Source organism: Rhinolophus sinicus, linkage group LG03 (assembly GCF_036562045.2).
Source record: "Rhinolophus sinicus isolate RSC01 linkage group LG03, ASM3656204v1, whole genome shotgun sequence".
NCBI lineage: Eukaryota > Metazoa > Chordata > Mammalia > Chiroptera > Rhinolophidae > Rhinolophus > Rhinolophus sinicus.
In genome coordinates, this window is record NC_133753.1 from 111,367,798 (window position 1) to 111,378,060 (window position 10,263).

Consider the following 10,263-nt stretch of genomic DNA (forward strand, 5'->3'; position numbering starts at 1 on the left):
ATGTTCAAAGGAGACTTTTTAAAAATTATATATTTTAATTTTTTTACAGTAATTACCTGTACTGTTTAAATTTTAATGTATAGGTAATTGGTATTTAGTAAACTAATTTCACATCTTTCTTCATGGTGTTTGTCTATGAAGGACAATTAAGCCCCTAAAGACAGGGCCAAATGAGGCCGTTTGCTACCATGAATTTGGTAGGGCCAGAGCAGGTCAGGGAAACAACAGGCTTTCAGAAAGACACAACCCTACCCAGAGCAGGAATTTGCATTGCTTCCCACCTTCAAAATCCTATATCACAAAGTCTCAAGCCTGGGTCCCTCCTATCAACAATCAAGGGACCAAAATATATTAAGGGTCAGTGACTTCTTCCAGGGGAAGTGAACCATTTCCTGAACTAGCCAGCTGTGAGGTCAGTGAGTCATCCTCATCCTAGGATAGCTACACCTCTTTTAGCAGGTTTGGCTATATTTGTCCATCACCACAGCCAGGCTGGGGATACGTGTATATGTGAGATCAGAGAGCCCACCAATGGCAAGTGTGTCATTGCTAAGGATTAATACAGAGCAGCCTACAAGTGTGAGTGGGTGTGACGTGGGCCCATGGGTGCCCAGTTCTCTCTCTCTCTCTCTCTCTCTCTCATACACACACACACACAAACACACACACACACACACACACGTTACTATGGAACCAGTGCTAAAAGCCTGGTGAAGAAGAAATTGTACTGAATTAGCAATCACTAAGCATAGATTCTTATTCTGATTCTCCTACTACTTTGTCTGCGTGACTCAGGAAAGAAATGTTTGTTGTTTTGTTTCAATCATCTTTAGAATAACAGCGTTGTATCCAGAGCCTTCCTGTGGTCCGTCCCAACTTGATCTGAGAGTATGAGTCTATTTCTTGTCCTGACTCATTTTTTGCCTTATGTTCCTGAACTGAAAACTTTACAACTTCTCAGAGCTTTCTTCACCGGGGTTGGTATCATACTATGATACTCAGAATGAATATGGGAGAAAGGTTAAAGAAATACACACGGTGCTACAATTTTTTAAGGGGCTACCACTCTTTCTCAAGGAACTGTGGGCAGAGGTGGAAATAGTAGAGGAGGCACAGGCGTGATCCAGGGCTGGATTCTTTTCCTGTCACAGCTCCCTAGAATCAATACGTCATTCCCTCCGCTCCATAGCAATGGGCAACATATCCTTAGGCTCCTGGGCTACTCTTAGGCCTGCCTGCCCCTTTTAGCACCATTCCCTCTCCCAGAAAGGTAGTATATTCCCTACTTCCGGGAATCTGGGCTCTGGAAGGCTAAGGCATCAGCATCTCCCCCCTCCTGAAACCTGCCCTCTCCTCTACCCATTCTCATTCTTCAAATCTCCGTCTTTCTTTCCAGCTGCCACTGCCACCAGGCCAAAGTAAGACACTAGGAAGTCTCTGTGCTCTTAGCTTTCTTCTAAGGACTTTTAATAATGGAGGGTTGCACCATATCCAGCTGGCCACAGGAGAAAGGGAAGTAGTCTTTTTTTTTTTAATTGCTGAACACTCATTAATTTCTCTCTGACCCTCCCTCAACCTCCCCCGATTCCACCCGTTTGTATATAACCCTGTCTTCCTTCCGTTAAAAAGCCACCAACTTTCTCTACTTGAATTTCCAGACTAATTCCATCTACAGCTTTTACATTTTTAGGCACTGAGCCCTTCAAAGCTGCTGGGACTCTCGGTAAATTGGGAGATCTGTTAAAGCTGTGTGTCATTGAGCAACTATGGGCCTGGGACCAGAAGGAAAGTCAGGCTGACAATGGATGGTAACCAACTCGCTGGCCTGTGGCTGCCTTTGCTAATGGCTTCCTTTACTCACTTTGCCAGGAAGCCCCAGGGCTTCCAAAAGGCTCATATGTGTCTGTGACACATTATCTGGAGAGGCCATGGAGATGCCAAATTGAATAAAGACTTGTGGATTTTTACAATAAGTCAAACTGAAATATTGTAAGGGTGCCAGTCAACCTCTCATGGGTGGGAGAAAGGAGCCAGGAGCCCAAAGGCATTCTGTGGTTGGACCTTGATCTCATCATTAAGGCTGGTGACTGGTGCTGTCACTTGACTCCATGGCATTCCCCTCCCTCTGAGACTTACTGGTCCCTTCTGCTGGCACAAACTGGATTCAGAGTCCAGGGTACAGCATGCAGCCTTCCCACACAGGCTGAAGCTGCTGTACAAATCTGCACGCTCCAAGAGACTTGGCAAATGTTCTCTTCATTCAGTTTCCTTCTTGGACAGAATCAGAGCTGTCCCTATCTACTGCAATCGAGCAGTTTTTATGGAAGTACAATTAAAAGATGCATTTGTGGGAAACACAGTATTGGAACTTTATAACACTAACATTCTTTTTGTTCTCCCCTTCATAAAACGAGACTTCAAAGCCACACTCTGTCATAGTGTGGATGAAAAGGGGCTGTGTTCAGAAAGGGAATTTCGTTATTAACATCACCATGGTTAACCTGAGCGCCAAGATTAACAAACCAGCCTAACCCTCTGGCAATTCATTGTCATTTAATATATATTTAGAGCCCACCCTGTGTGAAGAAATGGAGAGAACACACACATGGCCCCTTCCCAATCAGACTTTACAACCCAAAAAGGCAAGGCCCACATCTGGCATGTCCTTTCCATAAAAATATTAAAATGCCACACAGGCGTGGACCAATCATTTTCGGGACCTATAAACCTTAATGTTTGATAGGTGTGAGCTCTCTCTGTCTCTTTCTACTCCATACGGAAACATTTTATGGCAATTTTGAAAGAAAGAACAGTGTTCTTCTTTCCCTTTCTCATTCAATTTTCTGCTTTCCCCAAACATCTCTCACAGAACAGGCACTCTACTCAGCACAGGAGTAGAATCGAGAAATAAAATACACGGACCTCTCAGTGCTCAGACTAGAAGGGGAGATGGGGGTTAAGGGCAGAGGGGCGCAGATAAGGGTATAATGGGGTGTTCATGACCCAGGGTGTGAAGGAAACAGCTCAGGAATTTGGATACAGTAGATAAAGAGGGTGTTGTGTATGGAGAGTGGGAGGGGAGAGGGAAGATTTGACAGTGAACTTTGTAGGCCATGGGAGAAAATGGTCAAGTCTGTCATTCAGAGATAGAAGCCTGATGGTTGGATGCGGGACAGACTAGATGGGAGGCCAGGGATTGAAGTTGCTGGAATGGCCCAGGCAGAGATGGGGAAGGATGAACTTCAAAGCAGCAGGTATCCAGGTGCTACCCAAGCAAACCTTCAACCTCCATGTGTTCTCTTTCCTCAGACTTGTCAGTGAAAGAGAGGAATCTGTGTCACCATCCAGAATTTTACTGTGGGGTAAAATGTCCTGGGGTAAAAAGACTTGGGGCAGGGAGGGAGAAGATGCAAACAAAGGGACAAGTCAAAATATAAACATCCATCTCATTAGGAAATAGATTTCTAAATTTTGACTTTTTTTTTTCACATTTTACAAGTCTTATTGGCCTTATTCATTGATTCAGGAATCATGCAGCATCCAATCTAACAGATAGAAAAGATGTGTGTCTTTTTTATATAAATTTATATTTATTGCCGAAATTTATAATGTATTTTTATTTTGGTCCATTCTGAACTACTCTGGACGACAGAAATAACTCTAACCAGCATTTTAAAATCGCATGTAGACTTACGATCACATGAAAATTTTAAAGAAGTTTTAATTTTCAATCTGTATATACGTTGTAAAAGAGAAGTGTAATGGGGTTATCAGTAACAGACTTTCAAGTATAAAAATGTAGTAGGATAAAATTTTTGGAGGGGGTACAATGGAAATGCAAATTTAAAGGAAAAAAGGAATGATGTAAACTTCTGTTATTAATATTAAAGATGATATAGTTCATATATATGTATATATATTAATTTGCATACATTAAAATTCCTTCTTTGTAGTTTACTGTTCTATGGATTTTGGCAAATGATTTCACCACCACAATCAAGATGCAGAATAACCTCATCACCCAAAAAATTCTTATATGCTGCCTCTTTGTAGTCTCTCCTTCCTCTAACCCCAACCATTGATAACCTCTGTATCAAGGGTTGACACAGTGTTATAGTATTATCTTTTCCTAAATGTCATATAAATGGACTCATAAACACTCTGAGGTCTGACTTTAACCATTTTATTGTGCTCATCAATAGTTAATTCCTTTTTATTCTTCAGTAGTATTTCATTGTGTAGATAGACCATTCCATTGTTTGTTTTTCCATTCACCAGTTGAAAGACATTTGAATTATTTCCAGTTTTTTGGACCATTATCATTAAAGCTCCTATTAACATTTGTATACAGGCCTCCGTGTGAGCATAGATTTTCAGCTTATTTGTGTAAATACCTAGAAGTGGGATTGCTGAGTCATGTAGCAAGTACATGTTTAACTTTAAAATAAATTACCAGGCTGTTGGTTGTACTTTTTTACAGGGCTGTACCATTTTACATTCCCACCAGCAATATATGAGAGTTTCAGTTGCTTCATGTCTTCATCAGCACTTAATATTGTCAGATTTTTGTTTTTTAATTTCAACCATTCAAATGGCTGTTTAATGGTATCCCACTGTAGTTTTAATTTGCATTTTCTTAATGACATTGTGCATCTTTTCATGTGCTTATTTGCTATCCACATATCTTTTTTTGAGATATTTATTAAAAATATAGCTAATATACAATATTATATTAGTTTCAGGGGTACACCATAGTTGTTCAACATTTATCTACCTAAAGAAATAATCACCATGATAAGTCCAGCCACCATCTGACACCGGACCACGCTATCACGATATTATTGGCTATATTCCCTATGCTGTACATTACTTCCCCATGACTTAATTGTTTTATACCTGGAAATTTGGACCTCTTATTTCCCTTCACCTCCCCTTCCCCCCATTTAAAATTTTTCAATTACAGTTGACATTCAATATTATTTTATATTAATTTCAGGTGTACAGCCTAGTGGTAGACATTTATATAATTTAAGAAGTGATCCCCCTGACTAGTCTATTACTCACATATAGTTATTAATATATTCATTGACTACATTCTTCATGCTTTACTTTACATCCCCATGACTACCAATTTTGTAACTACCAATTTGTACTTCTTAATCCCTTCACCATTTTTAGTGTCCCCAACCCTCCTCTCATCTATCACCCCAACAAATCTAGTACCCATCTGACACCATAGTTATTACAATATTATTGACTATATTCCTACATTCCCGTGACTACTTTGTAACAACCAATTTGTACTTCTTAATCCCTTCCCCCTTTTTCACCCACACTTTCAACCCCCCACCCATCTGGCAACCATCAAAATGTTCTCTGTATCTATGAGTTTGTTTCTGATTTGTTTATTTTGTTCTTTAGATTCCACATATAAGCAAAATCACATTGCATCTGTCTTTGTCCGATAATACTCTTCAGCACAGCATCTTCCATGTCCATCCATGCTGCCACAGATGGCAAGAACTCATTCTCTTCCCTGGCTGGACAATATTCCACTGTATATACCGTGTTTCCCTGAAAACAAGACCTAGCTGGACCATCAGCTCTAATGTGTCTTTTGGAGCAAAAATTAATATAAGACCCAGTTTTATTTTAATATAACATAAGACCCGGTCTATAATATATCATATCATATCATATATCATATCATAGCATATCATAGAATAGCATATCATATCATACCGGGTCCTACCCCCATGATGCAAATATTGTTATGCTTTTTTTTTTTTTTTTTTTTTTTGCTGTTCTGATTGGATGTTTTCTGCTACTTTATCTTCCAAATCACTGATTGGGTCTTCTGCTTCATCTAGTCGGCTGGTGATTCCTTCTAGTGCATTCTTCATTTCAGTTATTGTATTCTTCACTTCTGACTGGTTCTTTTCTTATGGTTTTTATGTCCTTTCTTATGCTTGCTATCTCTTTGTTAAAGTTCTCACTAAGTTCCTTGAGCATCCTTACAACCATTGTTTTGAACTCTGTCTCTGGTAGGTTGCTTGCCTCCATTATGTTTAGTTTTTTTCTGGACTTTTCTCCTGTTCTTTTATTTGAGACGTGTTTCTTTGATTCCTCATTTTGGCTGTCTCCCTGTTTTTGTTTCTATGTATTAGGCAGATCCGTTATGTCTCTCAGTCTTGACCAGATGACCTTATGCACTAGGTGTCCTATGGGACACAGACTCCCTGGTTACCTGCTCCAAGTGCCCCAGGAGTGTCCCTTGTGTGAATTGTGTGTGCCCTCCTGTTATAGTTGAGCCTTAATTGCTATTGGCACATTAGTGAGTGGGATTGACCCTCAGGCTGGCTGGCTGTGGGGTTTGGCCATATCTACAGCTCGTGGCCTACTGTATGGAGGACTTACCCTACTGACTGTGATTCACCCCAGCAGGCTCTGTTGCCTATTGAGGCCATCCTTTGTGCGTGCCATTTGTGGGGCTAATTGAGTGGTGCTCTGCTGTGGTCTTAAGCCAACCTACAATTACGTTGTTTCTGGGGCCTCTTGGAAGGGGCTCAGGTGCAGGCCCAGGTCACCCACTGCCTGTGACCAGCCGGGGACTACCTGGTAGGAAATCCATGGTTTTTTGCTGTCTATGCTAAACCTGGAGGCTTGTAGGAGAGGCCACACTGCAAACCAGGGACACCTGCCTCCAGTACTCGGCCCTGGATAACTGCAAAAAGCCAGGATGCCCCAAGTCCTGCTGCCACCTGCCAGCTCCTTTAAACTTCAGCTGCTGATAAAGCCTCGTGTGGTATGCAAGTTGAGTGAGGCAGTGTCTCAGGGAATCACTACAGTGGGAAGCGTTGTGGTCACCAGGTTAATACAGACTCTGGTTTAGTGCCAGTGTTGAGCCTGCAGCTACTCAGCAAAAGTCTCAGAGCACACTGAGACCAGTTACTGCTGGCTTGGGGCCCATGGACTCCAATAGTTGTTCAAGAAAGAGTGCAATGTGGGTACGGCTAGCTGCTTGGGGAAAAAGTGCCTTGGGCGTTGGGGGGTGTTGGGTGGGGCAGGATTCCAGTGAGTCAGCACGGCAGAGCCTGGGAGTTCACCAGACCAATCAGATTCAGATTTGGCCGTAAGCGTAGGGGGAGGGCCCAACATATTAAAGATGGTGGCCCGCCTGCCGGCTGCACGGGAGAAGGCCCCTTCACAGATAAATGGGACTATCCTCCAGTCCTGGCCTGGGAGCCACACACCTCAGTCTGCCCACCCCATCCCCCGTATGCTTCTGATGTCCCCCGAATTACCGTCCCTTCGTTGGAGCCCAAGGTGTGTGCCTTTGAGTGAGTAAGTCTGTTCACAGGCCCTTTAAGAGGATGTCTGGGTTTCCTGCAGCCTTCTGTCCTACCCGGATGGTTGGAATCCTCACTGTTTTTCACAACCAGACGTTGTGGGGGCTCCTTTTCCCAGCACCAGTCCTGCGGGCTGGGGAACCTGGAGTGGGGCTGGGGTCCTTTGCTCCTCTGGGGGGAACTTCCGCAGCTGAGGTACCCCTCCCAATTTTCATCTACCACACGAAGTTTTAGAACCAGCTGATTTGAGTCTCCACCCCTCCTACCAGTCTCGATGTGGCTTCTTTATATCCTTAGTTATAAAACTTCTGTTCAGCCAGACTTTAGATGGTTCTCCAGGTTGATTGTTCTATAATTTAGATGTAATTTTAATGTGTTCACAGAAGGCGGCAGGCACAGTGTTTATCTCCTCCGCCATCTTGGGTCTCCACACATATCTTTTTTTAGTGAAGTGTGCAAATACTTTGTCAAAATTTTACTTATTTTTGTTGTTGTTTCTACCGGTATTACAGGGTTTTGAGAGATATAAGTCTTTTGCAAGCTGTATGATTTAGAAATATTTCTCCCAGTCAGTGGCTTGTCTTTTCATCCTCTTTACAGTGTCTTTCACAAAGCAAAATTTTTAATTTTTATGATACGCTCTAATTGATCAATTTTTTTCTTTCGTGTATTGTGCTCTTTCCCCCATTTTTTAATTACTTTCAAGTGTACAAAACAATGTAATAGTTAGACATTTCACCCTTCACAAAGTGATAACTCCCCTCCCCCAATCTATTACCCCTCTGACATCGTATATAGCTGTTACAATTCTATTGACACTATTCCTTATGCTGTACTCCATATCCCGTGACTGTATATATTAAATTATAGTTGGCATTCCGTATTATTCAGCTTCAGGTGTACAGTGCAGTGGTTAGGCATCTACATCATCCCTGAGGTGGTCTCCCTAATACGACAAGTGCCCATCTAACACCCTATAAAATCTTTACATTATTGATTATATTCCCCAAACTGTCTTTCGTATCCCTGTGGCAATATTGTGGTTACCAATTTGTGCTTTCTAATCCCCTCACCTTCTCTCTCATCCCCACCCCCTTCCCAACTAGCAACCATCAGTTTTTCCTCTATATCTCTGAGACTATTTCTATTTAGTTTGCTCACTTATTCAGTTCTTTAGATTCCACATATAAGTGAGGTCATATGGCTTATGTATCTCTCCATCTGACTTATTTCACTTAGCGTAATGTTCTCTAGGTCCATCCATATTGTTGCAAATGGTAAAATTTCATTCTTCTTTATGGCCAAGTAATACTCCATTGTATAAATGTACCATAGTTTCTTAATCCAGTTGTCTACTGATGGGCATTTTGGTTGTTTCCATGTCTTGGTTATTGTGAATATCATGCATTGTGCTTTTGGTGTCACATCTGAAATCACCTTACAAACCCAAGGTTACAAAGGTTTTCTCCCAGAAGTTTTATAGTTTTAGGTTTTAAATTTAGGTCTATGATATTTTTGAGGTAATTCTTGTGTAAAATTTGATATCTGGGCTGAGTTTCAAATTTTTTCACATAGGTATCGATTTGTACTGACACCATTTGTTAAAACATGTTTAAAAATGAATGATACTAAATATCAATCACTAGTATTTAGATTTTATTGGATACATTTTAAAGAGTAATAATGAGTAATAAAATGCTTTCCTTTTCAAATGTCAGTATTCATAATATGCTGGATTAGATCCTTTGCAAGTATTTGAAATTATGATGAAACATTTCAGAGGGAAGCTTGATAATATGTAGATGCTACATATTATTTCAGAATTGTTTTGGGGGATATTTGAGAAATTAAAAGTCTGGACACCACGCTTAAGTATCAGCAGAAGAAATAAACAGGAAGAAAGGGATTTACTAAGAAGTGTTGCAACGCTGAAGGCTAATAGTTTGACACCAGCAGAGAAGAGGGTTGGGAAGAAAGAAGTAAAAAATGATAACCTGGTTTGTCATTTGGGGGGACATTATTTGTCTGGTATTGCCACCAACAGAGTTCAGAAATACCCAAAGAATGGAGTGGAAGAAAGAACATGAACTCAGTGTAAGACGTGTTATATTTAGGGTGACTGTGGATAAAGCAAAAAGTTGTTATCATTTTATGAGGTTTAAGTTTGTTTGGAATTGATGGAGATTTTCTTCTCTCTCTCTCTTCCTCTCTCTTCTTCATCCCTCCGTCTTTCCCTCCCCGCCTCCCGCCCCCGACCCTTGTGCTGAAGAGGTTACTCTATGATGGATTATTTCTTCATCTACAACTTGATGTTTGACTCAGGCTATGGAAAAGGAAAGACGTGGGCAACATGCAGGCTTGGAGTGTGAATCCCACCTCTGCTGGCATTATCTGCATGGCCTTGGGCAACGTATCTTACTTCTCTGAACCGCTCTTTTTTCATGAGTGAAATGGTGATAACAATATCTAGTAGAAACAAGATATTAAGTGGGACATTGCGTCTCTTGGAATTGCAACCAAGGGCAAAGGGCAACAAGTACCCACACACACATTCTAAAAAGAGGGGCTGATAAATCCAGATTAGTTTATTTGTTTATGCTGAGTGAGTTATTAGGTCTGAGAGAGCAACTCTCCAGATGCTAAAATATAATGTTCAAAATGTTATGAAACAAACAAAATATTATGCACACAAACTCACCACCAAAAACCTAGGACAGAGAGAGAAGAGCTGGGGAGTGTTCCCAAGGCCGTGCCATGCAGAGAGCAGTCCACCTGATTTCCACTGATGTCTGTGGTCCTCCTATCTTAGCCCTCTGCAGCCACCAGCCCTTCACATGGCCCCGTAGGCATCTCCTGTCATGTGCAGGGACTCCTGGCCTCCAACTGTCAGGTCCATACAAGTTACGCTCAGCCC